Source organism: Gymnodraco acuticeps, unplaced genomic scaffold (genome assembly GCF_902827175.1).
Source record: "Gymnodraco acuticeps unplaced genomic scaffold, fGymAcu1.1, whole genome shotgun sequence".
Taxonomy (NCBI): Eukaryota; Metazoa; Chordata; class Actinopteri; order Perciformes; family Bathydraconidae; genus Gymnodraco; species Gymnodraco acuticeps.
This window is the reverse complement of record NW_022990047.1, coordinates 4,015,345-4,033,172: the sequence shown is the minus strand read 5'-3', so window position 1 is coordinate 4,033,172 and position 17,828 is coordinate 4,015,345. Positions and strand designations below refer to the sequence as shown.

General features: G+C 38.7%; 1 protein-coding gene across 3 annotated transcripts in view; it reads left to right on the top strand.

Moving 5' to 3' along the window:
* lrrc4ca (leucine rich repeat containing 4C, genome duplicate a) overlaps nucleotides 1-17,828 on the top strand; it is a 133,597-nt gene that overhangs the window by 63,035 nt on the left and 52,734 nt on the right. Inside the window, exon 2 of one of the 3 annotated variants that reach the window (XM_034215772.1) lies at nucleotides 12,209-12,346. The exons of the other annotated variants lie outside the window; for them this stretch is intronic. The gene's annotated coding sequence lies outside the window, so the exon portion shown is untranslated. The remainder of the gene's footprint in view (nucleotides 1-12,208; nucleotides 12,347-17,828) is intronic. 3 annotated transcript variants of the gene reach the window in all.

Sequence of the window (17,828 nt, the reverse complement as noted above, 5' to 3'; positions counted from 1 at the left end):
TGAGCGAAGGAGCATCAGAGAGATAAATAAAGAGAGAGATAGAGTATAAAGAGCAGCGAAGCACATCAATTCAGCATCAGGTTATTTTCAAAGGGTTTATGTGTTAGGCACAGACGTGAAGAGGCAAAGAGAGGAATTAAGAAGTAATGTAGCACGTAATTCAGCCATATGTTGCCTTTAACCTTGGGGGAGAGGCAATATCAGAGGAACACATGTGTTTAGATTCTGAAACTGTAGGAGACGTCTCCAAGGAGTCATCGGTCTCCTTACTGTGTGTCAACTTAAGATGTACACGCAATGAGTATGCTAACATAGTCACAACATCCTTATTAATGAATTATCATTAAATATTACTTTTTATTCCATGATCTGTGCGTGCATCATGTTCTACACTGTTTTTAAAGCACGGAAGACCATCTTCCCCATAAAGAAAGCAAAACAATAATATGTTATAAATATATATTTTTTAAATAACTCATGGTGAGTCAATATTCATAACATTACAAATAATGTATTTAACAACTAGAAATGATGTTATATACTGTCTATATATATTGATTTATATTATATTATTGTCTTGTTATTTAGTGCAAACTTCGTTTAAAGGGGACCTATCATGCAAAATGCACTTTTGTACGTCTTTTATACAGTGGGGCAAAAAAGTATTTAGTCAGCCACCAATTGTGCAAGTTCTCCCATGAGAGAGGCCTGTAATTTTCATCCTAGGTACACTTCAACTATGAGAGACAGAATGGGGGGAAGGAATCCAGGAAATCACATTGTAGGATTTTTAATGAATTAATTGGTAAATATAAGTATTTGGTCACCTACAAACAAACAAGATTTCTGGCTCTCACAGACCTGTAACTTCTTCTTTAAGAGCCTCCTCTGTCCTCCACTCGATAACTGTATTAATGGCACTTCTTTGAACTCGTTATCAGTATAAAAGACACCTGTCCACAACCTCAAACAGTCACACTCCAAACTCCACTATGGCCAAGACCAAAGAGCTGTCAAAGGACACCAGAAACAAAATTGTAGACCTGCACCAGGCTGGGAAGACTGAATCTGCAATAGGTAAGCAGCTTGGTGTGAAGAAATCAACTGTGGGAGCAATTATTAGAAAATGGAAGACATACAAGACCACTGATAATCTCCCTCGATCTGGGGCTCCACGCAAGATCTCACCCCGTGGGGTCAAAATGATCACAAGAACGGTGAGCAAAAATCCCAGAAGAGGATTGGGAGAATGTCATATGGTCAGATGAAACCAAAATAGAACTTTTTGGTAAAAACTCAACTAGACGTGTTTGGAGGAGAAAGAATGCTGAGTTGCATCCAAAGAACACCATACCTACTGTGAAACATGGGGGTGGAAACATCATGCTTTGGGGCTGTTTTTCTGCAAAGGGACCAGGACAACTGATCCGTGTAAAGGAAAGAATGAATGGGGCCATGTATCGTGAGATTTTGAGTGACAACCTCCTTCCATCAGCAAGGGCATTGAAGATGAAACGTGGCTGGGTCTTTCAGCATGACAATGATCCCAAACACACCGCCCGGGCAAAAAAGTAGTGGCTTTGTAAGAAGCATTTCAAGGTCCTGGAGTGGCCTAGCCAGTCTCCAGATCTCAACCCCATAGAAAATCTTTGGAGGGAGTTGAAAGTCTGTGTTGCCCAGCGACAGCCCCAAAACATCACAGCTCTAGAGGAGATCTGCATGGAGGAATGGGCCAAAATACCAGCAACAGTGTGTGAAAATCTTGTGAAGACTTACAGAAAACTTTTGACCTCTGTCATTGCCAACAAAGGGTGTATAACAAAGTATTGAGATTAACTTTTGTTATTGACCAAATACTTATTTTCCACCATAATGTGCAAATAAATTATTTAAAAATCAGACAATGTGATTTTCTGGATTCTTTTTTCTCATTTTGTCTCTCATAGTAGAGGTATACCTAGGATGAAAATTACAGGCCTCTCTCATCTTTTTAAGTGGGAGAACTTGCACAATTGGTGGCTGACTAAATACTTTTTTGCCCCACTGTACATGAATATGTGTCCCCGGTGTGTCAGGGAACTCACCAAGTGTCAGAAAACACAACCCTCTCTCTTTTCCTCCATACCCAAATCTAAAAACACGGGGCTGCAACGGAGCTGATTATTATTTGAATTTTTCTGACGTCAGAAAAGGGGTGCTCCGCCTATATGGGCAACTCTCCACCTATCAGGGGAATGAGAGACCGCTCGAAAGCGCTGGAGACGCTGTAGTACATATGCCAGGCCTGTAAGTGGCGCTGTAGTCTGCCACAAAAGCAGAATCAGCCCTTGCAAATACAGTGCTGGAAAAGAGCAAATAGAGCGAAATGAGGCATGGCTAAAATGCATGATCTGTTTGGTATTTTGAAAAAAAAACTTCACAGACATCTCATCTCATTATTGTCTTCATAATAAAAGTCTTATTTTATTTGGACTTAGCTTGAAACTACACATGGGGTTTAGGACCTTATGATAGGTCACTTGATGGCTTGTAGTAAAACTGTGTTTGATGTTTTCTTTTTTATTAAATGAAAACAAAAACATAATTTACATATAATGGTATTCTAGATGGAACTCCCACCAGGCATAGTATAAAATCTAGGCCACAAATTGCAATTGTACGGCTCTTACTCGTTGGAGAATAATTATTTGACTGACAAACGGTAAATATTGAAAAAAACCTGATACAAAGTATGCATTTTTCCTGGGAAAATAACTGAACCAGCTGATGTAATGCAAGTCTCTAACTGTATTATAACAACTGCAGCACACTCACTAAACCAAAAGCACAATATTGCCCTGAGTCTGTGTTGTTATTGCAGGCTGCTGCATTGTGGTAAGGGATGGCCACAGGGCTTCTGTTGCAAAGTAATTCAGTTTGTGACATTACAGATCTAAGTCCATTGCTTTTTATAAAAAGCTCTGCATGGCAGCAGCTGTGGGACAAAAGCTAGTATTAAACACATCTGCTTTAAGTGTACAACGCTTATGAAGCATGTGTGTGTGTGTGTGTGTGTGTGTGTGTGTGTGTGTGTGTGTGTGTGTGTGTGTGTGGGTCAGTGAGCTAGCTGAGAAAAGGAAGCGGTTTGACTCACATGCTGTTATCCCATGAAACTGTCAGTGTTTATTAATGTTTCCCTTGCATGCATTTCTGGTTGCATCTACTAACTTAGAGTCATGGAATGATGGGAAAATTACCATGTGATTTTGCTGTATTTTGGATATAGAAACGTTTATTTAAAATGTGCCACGGCATAAAATGCTACATTTCTTTTTAGAACGGTTCATTATTGTTGCACTATTGTAAGAAGCATTACCCTCAGAATAATATAACCTCTGTACTTTGTGTATATAATGAGTTCCAATAAACAAATATGGTGGTTTATTAGTGAGTGCAAAGCGCTCATTGGCGTCAGCCGTATGTTTTCTGACTGCTGCAGTTGACTTGAGGTTTGTCAGCAAGGTCAAACGCAAAACACAATAGAACAGCAGCAGATAACGTTCTCTAATTGGTCCTGTCCACCCGAATCAAGGTTAACATTATACAGAATGAGGAACAGAATACATGATCCAGAAAATGCAAATAATATTTGCTGTATCAAGTAAATATGTTCATTTTAAATACTTCAGAGAACAAATACTTATGTTTTGGAGCTCTTATTTGTAAACAATATGTGTAATGTTGAACGTGCTACTTACTGTAGACTCAGTACAAATATTTTCAGTATGACACAAATAAACCAAAAACGTTTTATCCCCAATGAATTTTGCATCTCAATATCGGTTGCTGTGATCAGCAATATCCTTTGTATGATCCTACTGCCTGCCTAAGGGGTTACACAGGCACTTCCTTAGATGCATTTTCATCATTTATTTTCTACCAGCCAATGCAGTTATCAACAAAACCCCAAAAACCCAGCCTAATTCAAGTTATGAGCTCACGGTGTTCACCCTGTGTAACCTCTGAGCTCTCTCGACTGCTCACTCTCAAAATGTGCTCTCGAAAGACAAAGCCAGTATAATAAAGTGCAAGCTTTGAATGTAAACTGATAGTACTTTAGGTAACAGGAATGAAGTCATTTTTTTTCTAAGTGTGTCTAGTTACCATTGCTTTTTACTATTTTCATGCCTGCTGTTATGTCCTGCTTGATTGTGTATTTAATTGAAGGTTTCAAGGTGTCAGCTCAATTTAGAAGGACATTTTCTGTGGGTCCAAGTCATCTTTAACCATAATTACAATCATGTGTGAAATGTTGTTAGTGCAATTAATTGCTCACCAACTTTAAATGTTAACACAGAGAGAGAGATCAATAAAACTAAAACACAGATATGGTTGGGGTTAATTATTATTCAGTTGAGCAACAAACAAATAATAATGGAAGTTACATCACCTTGCTTCACAGCAACCAACCCCGCGACGAGAAGCTTCACACAGGAATATATAGGATTCTAAAATGACGCACCCTCATTTTCCTTACATTTAGCTAGCACACAAACCTAAATGTTTTCCCTATGAATGCTATACTTGTATATGTTCCAGATGTCGAAAGTTCCCTTATCTCATGACATCCTTAGGAGTAATTAACTAACAAAGGCTTAACTGTATTATCACCTCAGGCCCTCTCTGTACTTCCGCTCACCCCTAATGATTACGGAAGAGGCGATGGGGCCTCTTCTCTGGAAACTTAACTCAAATATACATTTACCTTAAAGATCAAATGCAAAGCTTTTTGTATAATTGCCAGTACAATCGAAATCATATAGCTACAACACTATCTAAGATATTGCAGTATTAAAATCGGAGATAATATGAGTCTGGCAATGCGCAATATTAATTTTGTTCAACCCCCAACACCAAGTCCGACGATTTATTTTCTCCGCCGCTCCTCCGCAAGATGGCGGCGCGTGACGTCAGATGTGCCAAACATATTTCCACCTGGCTTATCAATCACAGCGGCTTCCGCCGATAGTACAACTAGTTTCGTCTATCATGTCTGATTCTGAGTAGACTATAGACTAAAAGCTTTAGGAATCCAAACTATAACATATAATAAGTACCCTGTATCAAGATTGATGCAAAACAAGTGAAATGTGACCTTTTTAGAGAGGTTTAGAAAAATAAAGTCCAGGCGCTCTGAGTGAGCCTCTGAATTAGCCCCGAGCGAAAAATGCTCGCAGCGGCTCACAGCGGCTTCCGCCGATAGTACAACTTAGTTTCGTCTATCATGTCTGATTCTGAGTCGGAGGCCACCCAATATCTGGAGTATGTTGTCGACATCCAACCATATCTATACGAGCCTCTGATGTCGAAGAGGAAATACAAGGAAACGTCACCTGATATCACCGATGAAAGTGCTGATGGCGATGATTCAAGTTCGCCATCTGAGGAAGAGGCCGAGGGTGCTGAGAATTGGTGTAGATGTGGAAACTGCCAGACCATGCCTACAAGCCGAGAAAACAAGTGCTGCCACAACTATGGGAAAGTGAAGGAAGAGATGGGAGAAGAAGTCTGCATCACCGACTGTAGGACGTTCGACATTTTCCGTTATGAGTGGAGGAGCGATGAATGAGCTGCAGATAAACTACAATGCTAACAGTGAATTAGCCCCGAGCGAAAAATGCTAACCTATCACTCCTAGCGCCCTTATTACTTATCCTATCCAACACATTGTTTATGATCGTAAAGACACAGAATCTAACGGTGCCCACCTCTATAAGCAATAAAACTGCAATTCCGTTATCTGCGTTATCTGCTGTGCTCCGTGCGCTTTGAAATCTAATCAAAAGTTGTTTACCTCAATTCTTTGGCGTTTCTGCATCGCCCGGCTCTTTCGTTCTTTCAGTGGTTTCTTGTGCTGAAATGTGGAGGGGACGGCTCCGGGTTTCAGCCTCCGACGTGCTATTAATGCTTCTCCACCAACAGACTTCATGATAGCAGGATCAACGTCGTATGCATCACACGCGAAGTGGTCAGAACACAACTTGCTCCATTTTGTCGGTTGCCATCCAACACGATTCACTAAAAAAATCTATTTTTTGCGGATGATTTGGTCTTTGGGAAATGCATGTAAAACTCTCCCAGATCCCGCACCGTTCGTACAACAAAAAGCTCAACAATAACCCATGTTAATTCAGTTTTCTTTTCGAAAAACATGTGACCGAGACTGCCGAGTCGGGATATTTGGTCCAGAGACTGTTTGGCCACTATTACGTCACGCGCGCGGAGGCTGCTGGGAATTACATGTCAGAAATTCAGACGGCTTTGGGTCGAGTTTTGGATCAATACAAAGCTTTTCTTTGGGTGTATTATCTCGATTTAAATAAAATAAAAAATACAGGCAGTCTTAAAAACAACATTTCTATAAAAATGTAGCATATTTGGAAGCTTTGCATTTGATCTTTAACTAACCATGTGACTAGGCATAAGACTGATATAACAAGACGATGGGGCCTCTCTGACCTGTGTGACCTAACTCAATAACATACTTTTTGAATTCAAGTTTTGGAAAAGTGTTGAATCTCGGAACAAAGTCATAGGTTTGTAAATGATGCATTAGAGGTAAATGTAGTAGTTTGGCAGACTACATAGCTGATTCAAGCTGTGTGTGTTTATGATGTGTTCTCTGTCTCAGAGCTGAGCGCTGGGCCACACATCTTGGCACCGCAAAAACACAAGAGATGGATGCAAGTAACAGCATTTTTCCCCCCAACACTTCACACAGACTACATATTGTGTTATTGTAATGGCTTTTCTTTCTCTTTGTCTATGTTTCAAGGGCTTCCCACAGCTTGTTCTGAAATAATACATGAAACATTATTGTATTGTCTGAATGAGTTTTTATTCAGTGGTTATTGGCTGTACCTAAGACAAATCATGAGAATTGATGCATAAAGTGAACTGAAGTGTAAGTCCTTGACAGAGAGCAGCTAAATTAAGCAGGATTCATGCCTGGATAGCACTTATGCTTGATATGTAAACAGCTCTAACCTCCGCTTTAAAGTACAGTGAAGAGTTGCAACCCAGCTCGGCTCTGGACATGGTGGTGGCTTTTTTATGATTCCTTTTACGCTTTAGTCACCAGGCCATCAATCTGAAGAGGCAGACAAAGAAAAAAGATATCAAAGAAGATGTGTTGTGACACATAGTCCAAAGGGCTTTTTAAAAAGAACGATGAGGGTTCAGCTGTATATTTTCAGGGTGGTAGAGCTCCAACAACAGCTCTTGCAGAAAATACACTTCAAGAAGAGTATTATATTGTTTGAGCCTTTCAGTGTTGCCAGTTGTTTTGGAGCTTTTGGTTCAGAACATTGTTGACATTTGTCCTAAAACATAGTTACATAATTGCTGCCAACATTTATTAATCTGTGTGTGCACGTGTGTGTTTCTTGTATTACTGCAAAGCAGAGCTGAAACAATTAGGCGACTAATCAATTATTCCATCTACTACACAATAATAATTAAAACATTTTTTTTTACATTTCATGTCATACACTATTGATGAAAAATAATCTGTTTATATGAATGAATGAGCCAACAGTCTCAACAACTTCCTCTCAAACACCCTTTGTTGATTAAATTAAACATTTCAAAGACATGTGCCTTCCTCTGTTGGTTTGTGTTTAAGAACATCGTGTTGCACTGCATTTTAAAATGTTTGTGTCACTGATTTTGACAGGATAAGTGAGTAGCACCCATTAATACTACAACATGTCAACATATCCAGACTGTCAATCAGGGATCTAATACGCTTGAAATCAGAGAGACAATAACCACTGGCCACCAAAGACGAATTCCTTTCCACTGTAGACTGTGGGATGTGTGAACCTTGAGCTTGAACATTGATTCTTTCAGTGTTTTTGATCCGTGCACATACCATCTCAACGCCGGGGGTAAAGAGTGGATTCTATCAACAAGTAGCTTGTCTAACGTAAACATTCCCTGACTTATCTTATTGTTTTGTGAGGCTTCAATAATCATTTTCTGTTGGCTATAACATACATTATACCACTGGAAAATAATGCGTGAAGTGGAAATTGGGTCACTGTAAACAATGAAAAGGCTTTAAATTATTAAAAATCGAACCTTTAATCTGGTTGACGTCAGAATTTGGTTAATGTAAAAAAGAGGTGATGCATTTGTTAAAGATGGATGTTTTTCTTGCGTAAAAATAGTTATGGTTTGAGCAAAGGACTGACATACAAATAAATCAATTGAACAATTATCTTGGCGCTTATTTAAAGCTTTTAAGACGTTGTAACATTGTTTTACTGTTTAATATATGTTGTTTTTTATGGTGTAGAATGTCATGGTTTTCTATGCATTCAAATACAAGTATTTCATATTATGGACAACAGCAATAACATGGAGGTAGCACTTCATTCACTAGTTGCTCTGTCGGCATTTGGCTTCCAGAATATTTTCAGCTGGGCAGGTTTGGGAACTTGAGTTAGATGGATACTCTTCTGCATGTCAGCCAGTATGATTCTGGGAGGGATTATGACAAAGGGCAAAGCTTAAATTGCTGGCAGAGAGTTTGGAGAAACGGCTTATCACTGGTGTCTGTGGGCTTTTGCACAATGCTATCCACACAGGGTCAGTCTGAGCTGCTCCTTAGATTCAATATAGAGCGGAAACAGACCTGCAGTAAGTAGTTGTGTTGCTTATTAAAGATTGCCAAGCCTAATTAATTTAGTGAAACGAAAGCCGTAGACAAACGTGATCATTTATCGTTCTACCATTTGTTTGTCTGATTCTGTTTATATATGTTTTGTTTGTTGCATTGTAGTCTTTTTCCTCTTTCGCTGCCTCTTCTGTGCCTCATCAAACAGGCACAAATCCACAATTCATTAACTTGTTATATTTAATACACAGCCACATATAATACAATCCAATTAACCAGCCCTGTAATATATCCCATAGTTATAAAGCTTAGTAAGGCAAGGCAAGGCAAGGCAAGTTTATTTATATAGCACCTTTCAACACAAGGCAATTCAAAGTGCTTTACAAAAAACGAAAGACATAAAGAAAATGGCATTTAAAATCAGTCATTAAAAAGAAAAGATAATAAAATAAACATTAAAAGAAAAAATACATGGATAAAAGTTACAGTGCAGTTTAAGATGTGAATAGTTCAATTAAAAGCAGCGGCAAAAAGAAAAGTCTTTAGTCTGGATTTAAAAGAACAAACAACTATTAACTAACTATTAACTATTAACTAACAACTATTTAAATGCAAGAAATTACTCAACTGTTGAAAAACAACTTTTTCAATGATTTTACCTAGAAATGGCAGGTTTGATATGGGCCTGTAATTGTTCATTACTGAAGCATCTAGATTATTCTTTTTTAAGAGCGGTTTAATGACTGCAGTTTTCAGGGCCTGTGGAAAAATACCTGAGTGAAGAGATTTGTTTACTATATGAAGTAGATCTGAGGCCATGCAAGGCAAAACATCTTTGAAAAATCCTGTTGGGATAATATCAAGGCAGCAGGAGGAGGACTTCAGAAGTTGTATAATGTCCTCTAGGTTTTTATCATTAATCTGATGGAATTGTGTCATGGTGTTTGAATTGATGTTAAGTGGACACAGGGACAAAACATTTGCTGTACCTGATGCAGAGGCACTGACTGCTTGTCTGATTTTCTGAATTTTGTCAGTGAAGAAGGAGGCAAAATCATTGCACGCGCTGGTGGATAGAAATTCAGAGGCTACTGACACTGGGGGGTTAGTTAGTCTGTCGACGGTAGCAAACAAGGCACGTGCGTTGTTTTCGTTTTTGGTAATGATGTCAGAGAAGAACGATTGTCGTGCGTTTTTCAATTCTAAATTATAAAGGCCAAGTCTGTCTTTATAGATTTCAAAGTGAACCTGGAGATTTGTTTTTCGCCACCTACGTTCAGCTTTTCGACATTCTCTTTTTTCTGTTTTCACGCTCATGGCCTTTCTCCATGGAGATATTTTCTTGCCAGTCACTTCCTTTACCTTAGTTGGAGCAATGGCATCTATAACATTTTTAATTTTTGAATTAAAATGATCTACTAGCTCATTTACTGAGATGTTAGCAGGGGCAAGTGTGGAAGAGAAATTCTGAGTAAACATTTCCCTAGTATTTTCAGTTAAATATCGCTTTGTGGTTACCTCTTTTTGAACATTTTTGTGAACAGAAATAGAGCTCTCAAAGAACACACAGGAATGATCAGAGAGTGCAACATCAGTCACCACAACCTTAGAGATATTCAGACCCTTTGAGATAATTAAGTCGATTTACTTAATAGTAGATTACATTTTTCTTTCCTTTAGGACTCTGTCCGATACTGTTGAAGAACAATTATTGAGCACTGAACATCAATAGTTTTGTGGTTTAAACACAAGTGAAATTTGATCAGAAGTTAACTTAGATTCAAAAACTGCATAACATTTGTCTGCAATTAATACTGATAGAGAGTTACAGGTCACCGAGAGTTTTGCTAAGCACTCTGACTTTGGCTGATATCATATATGTCTTCACTTACAACTTGAAAATAGTTTTTGGCTTCCTAATTCACACTAAAATACAGTATTTTAATAAAGAAATATGTTTTATTTATACTGCAAGTGGCAGAGATCATGTCTTTTTTCGTGTTTGTTGTTTTGCCAAGAGCTATCTGTCTTGTGAGCTGAATTTCTCTAAGCATTTCATTGGGAACACTTTACAAAATGCCCACCACATTTCTGGCCGCATTGACTCCAGTTCATCATATTGATTGACCATTTGCAGAAGTAATGTATACTCAGGGTGAAATGGGAACTCATCTAAAATCCTGGATTTCATGTGTGTTTTTGATTAAGTGCGGACGTGTACTGCAGGACACTTTGAATAAATTGGGCTTTAGAAAGGATATCACTAAAATATATTTTCCTTGTACCCGTCTTGCCTGAGATGAAAAATGTCTTGATGACAGAACAATAACGGATCAGTGCGATTGAATTTTATTTTAATGTGTGAGGAAGATTTAATAATATTGTTAGAGTGTTTTTGTGTGGGCGGGTGCATGTGTGTGTACCAGTGAGTCAATATCAAAAAGGGATAGGGTATCTGTACAGAATCAGATTTTTTACATATCATGTGCAATGATTATCAGAAAATCTTCTAAAAACAATTACCAAAGCTACTGGAACTTTTCGAGTGTTTGATTACACAAGCTTTTAACTACAGCCATCTGTGTACTAATTCCTAATGTATTGCTGATGCAGATTGACTGGAATTACTTAGCAGCCACCAACCGATTTGTCAGATTTATTCGAATGGTTAAAAAGGTTAAAACGTAATCATGATGTGACCATTTAGTAACTACGCCAAGACCAGAGGTGGTGAATTAATTTCCAGTCATCCAATGTTGTTAATGGTCAACGTTTGTCACGTTTGGCTACATATTATATTCCTCATCTTGCTAATCTCTTTAAAATAGTGTTAGCTTGACCATTATACATTACCACAAGCGGCTCTTAGGAAAGTCATCATTTACCAGTCATTGATTCTTATTGTCCGTAGTTACCCAGACTCTAAAATGACCTTTCTAGGAGAAAGATGATTAAGGTAATCAGTAATGAATCTAATGGTGTTCAATTATTTCCGACCTTTCAAGGTGATACCTTGCAGTGGCCAAATAAAGCTCGGACTCTTCATTCCCCCCCTTAAAGTCGCATATTGCTTCATCAAGAAGATAAAGGTTTCTGGCATTTATAATTTCAGTCGTTCCTTCTTTGCTTTCAGTCCCCCTGCTTAGTATTTATAAGCAATATATTCATGTAACCACATTATGGGCTGTTATAAACCATGTTTTATATGGAGAGTTAAAGTGCTGCCCTCCTAATGCCATTTAAGCATACACAATGTCAGCTGTGTTTTTGTAACTCAATAGGTGAAGCCTGTATCACAATCACACATTCTTTTATATCCATAACTCCTCATGAACTCTCATGTTCCCACGCATTTTACAGTGTTTATGAAACCAGCCTGAAGAGACACTTACTTTGAAAGCTAATCAACCTCCATCCCACCAATTGTGAGCAGTGTAATGTTGCAACAAGATGTGAAAACAGCCAATGAAATGTGCTTTCCGTTACAGTTTTTCTTATTAATTATGTGCCTATTTACTGTGTTCCCTCTGTGTATCTGCCCCATGGCAGGCAGGATGTGAACGGATGGCCCACTTGATCCCCTATGTGTCTGAGCAGAAACAAAACCACACGGAAGATTAGAGACAGAGAGGATCGGCCGTCACATCCAGATGCTGCAAATCTGCTCCCTGCCTCACATGTGAAAAGGTACACCATTGTCTAGAGCACTGCTTGTTTTGCATGAACAGAGACAAAGCCAAGGAGATAAACAAGCTGAAACTGAGGTTACACCCAGTCTAAATCTGCCATGATACAGGATTACAAGGTTTATGTCATGCTTAAAGCTTTATCCTCTGATTGTCAGTCAAGATATCCTCAGTCGCAAATTTAGTAAGCTTTTAAATGGTTGTGCATTAATAGACAATTCTAGCAGGAATATGTGTGTTGTAAAGATGTACAGCTTACTGATTCTGAACTGTCAGTAGGAAGGAAGAGACACATATTAATCTGTATGTGGTTGCAGCTCATAATGGGCCCTTTGTGGGGACTCTTCCTTATTCTGCAGTGCATGTATCTTATCAAACCATCACATAAAATATATACTCATCTTTTTCAAAACATCTATTTACATTATGTGGATGCCTATTATGATCAGGTAGACATTTGCCCTTGAGGCTCGTTTCAGCAGAAAATAAACTTCTGAGGTTAAATTCATTCTAAACATATTTCTATCACTATGATAAGAGAGGGACAATCATTTGTAAATCTAATATTTTCAAGGCACTTTTGTCAGTCATCCGTTTCAGCAACTATTTTGATGTGATTTTTTGCACAAATAGATGGTTGAACATCAGATTAAAAATAAATATGAATGTCCATTGAGCGCTCTACATTTCGAGAAGAGGATATTCAAAATATTCATTGGAATTGGGGGATCAAAAATATGAAATTAATTATTGAGGAAACTGCTAATGACTAATATATTCAGGCTTGATTCCTGAACTAAAGGGGTTGGGTGGCTTTGGCTCCAGAATGATAATCTGGCAGTGCTTTTCATTGAAAGTAAATAGCATGGGAGGACGGTTCTATGCAATATACAGTAGAAATGTGTAGTTTCTGACACATTTCATCTTCAGGTTTGTGTCCACTCCCATCTTACATAAAATGATCAGTGATGCAGAAATCCAAACACTGACAACAGTCCGATTAAGTAAGCTTCACATATATCCGTATACTGTATAAACAGTGTTTTGTACACAATTTTCTGGGAATAAATTAAGAAGTTGCAATAATTTTCCTAGAGATGAAGTTTGGTGAAGTGTACCAAAACTACTAGCTTGCTGGTGCAACAAACCTTAAGATACTCATTCTGGATGGACCCCTAAATTGTACCAAACCATATTTCATCATGCTCTGTAGCACCCATATCATTTTGTTCCCCATCGCCTTCCTCCATCAAATGATACACAGTATATTTCAACTTCCTACATCATTTTTGCATCACAAATGTGTTGGCACTTAGTCATTAAAAGAGCCTTCTTTCCACCTTTCTTAAGCTCTTTTCTGTTCTTTGGTTTTAGCGCCTGGCCGACGCGCTCACACATCACTCAGAGATATATTGTTTGTTTTTGGTACATTTATTTCCATGTTATCGTTTCCATTTCAACACTGGTCGTTCTCTTCTTTAAAACACACACATGAAGGTATCTTACCAGACGATGTTGAAACAGTGTTCGTCATTTAAATAAACAAATCTTCTCTTCTCTGCAGTGCAATGCAGCGGTCAAAAAACCGTGTGGCTTCACAGCCAAACTAGAACCCAGAGTATAATCAGCAGGACTCTTTTAACCAGCTGAGGCAATCGCAGCACCAATCAGCCGCTCCGCCCCACCGTGGCTGCGGATCCCGATCAAATTACACCAATCAATTATACTCCATTACATACATTAAATGATTAAATAATCAAAATAATAAATCAACGTTTTGGCTCCTACAGTCCGGCCCCTAATTGTTATGGAATCACACATGACAATTACTAATAAACACAAAATGGAGAGCCAATAAAAAACATTTGTTTGTTAACTACTATAATTCATATGAAGTCCACTGCGATATAGTGTCCATCTTCAGGGCTTCTGACCCTTTGTAGGGCGAATGTGTATTAACACATGAGTCCGTGGGTGTAAATGTGCTTGTGTGGTGCAAGAGGGGAAGGGGGCTAGAGCTCATTTTGGGACTCGACCAGCAGTACCAGCTTTGTGATGAGTCGACGGAGTGTGCTGGTTTTTGTCTGTACTTCCACTTGTCGTACAAAACCTATCGAGTCTGGCAAGACTTGCGTTATTCGTCCCATGAGCCAGGAATTTCTTGGAGCATTTTCGTCGACGATAAGGAAAATGTCCCCGGTTGCAAAATTCCTCCTTTTCCTGTTCCACTTTTGCCTTATTTGGAGTTCCGGTAGGTATTCTTTGGTCCATCGCTTCCAAAATAAGTTGGCCATGTACTGAATTTGGCGCCATCTTCTCTTCCCGTGGCAGTCGCTCGGATTGAAGACACCAGGCGGAAGAAATGGTTTTGATTTGAGCAGCAAAAGGTGATTTGGAGTGAGGGGCTCTAAATCTCCAGGGTCGTTGGAAATAGTCGTTATGGGTCGATCATTTATGATCGCCTCCACTTCGCAGAAAAGTGTGGCGAGTCCTTCCTCGTCAAGCTTCTGTTCTTGCGTGAGGGCACTGAGAATGCGTCTCACGGTTCTGATTTGTCTTTCCCAGATTCCTCCGTGGTGGGAGCCTGCTGGTGGGTTAAATATCCAGTTTATTTCCTCTTTAAGAAGCTTGTTCTGAATTTGTGTGTGGTTTAACTCTTGTATTGCTTCTTTTAGTTCACGTTCAGCTCTAACCAAGTTGGTTCTGTTGTCTGACCTCATGACCTTGACAGGGCCTCTTCTTGCAATGAATCTCCTGATGGCATTAATACAAGAGTCAGAGTTGAGACTGTGTAAAAGTTCAAGGTGAACTGCTCTGATGTTTAGACAGGTACAAATTACACACTGTTTTTGGTACATTTTTTTCCATGTTATCGTTTCCATTTCAACACTGGTCGTTCTCTTCTTTAAAACACACACATGAAGGTATCTTACCAGACGATGTTGAAACAGTGTTCGTCATTTAAATAAACAAATCTTCTCTTCTCTGCAGTGCAATGCAGCGGTCAAAAAAACTTGTGGCTTCACAGCCAAACTAGAACCCAGAGTATAATCAGCAGGACTCTTTTAACCAGCTGAGGCAATCGCAGCACCAATCAGCCGCTCCGCCCCACCGTGGCTGCGGATCCCGATCAAATTACACCAATCAATTATATTCCATTACATACATTGAATGATTAAATAATCAAAATAATAAATCAACGTTTTGGTTCCTACAGTCATGAACCACAAAATAAGTTGCACACAGCCTGAAAGGAATACATAATTGTCTAATGCCCACACGTGTCAGCCACCAAACGGCTTAAAGTCGATCAAATCATATTTGACAAGGCTGTAGTTTACATGCAGCCAGACTGTGGCAAAGTTTCAATGGCAGTATGTCTTGCAACATTTCATCGGCCGGTACAGAGCATCCACTGAAATGTGTTCTTACTTTGAGAAATGGGGCTCTTCCCAAACCATGAATCAAACCTTTATTTTCACCGTCTGTTTGCTTTATGTCTCCTTTTTCTCTTTTTGAGGAATAAGGCTGCAGATGGGTCAACATCGCCTGCACTGTACATTAAACTGTCAAAACTACCATTACAAATATCACTACTACTACACTGTAATTTCCTTTACATTCAAACAGGAGAATGTTGCAATTTACTTTTCACTTGCAGATCTGCTTAGCTGAAATTTGATTAAATCACAAAGCTTGACTCCTTTACAACTTCACTCAGAAACCTCTCTTCAGAATTGTTTTTATATGTATAGATATACAAATGTTCCCCATATTTATGCATCTCATAATCTAATCATTAGTGCTGGGGGGAAACGATTATTTTGAAAACGATTAATCGGGCGATTATTTGATCGATTAGTCGACTAATCGAACGATTATTTTTCTGTTGTTCAATTCATAAAAAACGTAATGTAAAAAAAATTTTGTTCACGATACTGTGTCTCAGGGGATCTTAATATTTAAGAACCTATTAATGTGTTATACCAGATTAACGGAAATAATCTCAGCTAACTGACGATACAAACCATGTTTACCAAAACAAAACACAAGTCTCATAAGAAGCATCTAAATGACCCCTGAGCGAAAAATGCTAACGGACATTGGCACAGATCTCAAGATAAAAGTACCTTTATTACTTATCGTAGCTGCACATACAATATATCCGATTAAAGCTGAGACTCCACAGATTATGTAGGTACATAGTATCATCACTGAGTAATCCGGACTCGCGACAGGGGAAGCAAATACAGTCATCACAACACGTACCTTCACAGAGCTTCTAGGGAGATCGTCTCACCGCCGTAGCTGTCAATCTGATCAAAATACGTGTTCAATGGCATTAAAATGAGAAAAAACGCGGCTGAATCGGTTAATCCATAGGTTTTTAACGTCTATGTATACAAAAATTATTGAATTTATAATCCATAATTTCATTTTAAATCGGAGAGCAAATGCTAGCTGCTAATGGTTGCCACCACAGCTAGCTGCTGCTTCCGGTCAAGCAGCAGTCTCAGTGAGATATAAATATATAAATATCTTTGCGTTTTGGACTAACTTTAAAATATTCCCATGCTTTTGAAGACCTGGGGCGAGATGTTTTCGTTTGAGGGCTTCGTGCGCAATCCTGTGAGGAGGAGTTGGTAGCCGTTTCAGTCTCCATTGTGTTAGAAGTGCGATTGCGAACTGCTTGTTGCTTTGGGTGACCCACGTGTGTGTGGCGTCATACAGTCTATGGTGGCGACGCGTCGACGCGGAAATATGTCGTCGACGATATTTTGAAGTCGACGCGTCGCTACAGCACTACTAATCATATGTATTTAATTAGGATATTTCTAAGTATTATCAGTTGTATTTACACCTTTTGCTGTGTTCATTCTGAGACATCATACAAGCTGATATATTTTATTACTTAGTGCAATTGCTATCCTTTCTGTTGTATTCAACCAAGCACATTGCCATTTTAGATATACCACTCAACAACACTGGCACAGTTGGAGAGGGCTTTTTCTGCATTTGTGTATCTACATCGTTGGAAGTATGCTTGAACGGATGGATTGCCAATTTGTGATGGTTCACTTTGTTTTGCAAAAATACAGAAGCCATTACAAATACTGTTAACATTTGAAAACAGTACATACAGTTGTGAGCAGTTACAATAAAATGTGTGAGAAAGGACCAACTATATCATCTATTAATTCTTAGTGAGTAGTCCCTGTCTCTAATAAAAAGACAATAAAGCAGATTATGATGAGTAATGGCGAACAGACTGGTAGATAAATGGGTAATTTGGTAATGATTAGTACATAACTGTCCAGCAGGAAGAGTCGATTAGTGGCACAAACCACTCATTCATTAATAATGATTTGGTCTTTAGTTACTTATTGTGTGCAGCCCCAAGGGAAGATGTAGATCAAACTGATGAGAGACTAAGTATTCCCTCAATTCTTCCTTATTATCTGACCATTGCTTACTCTTTGTGT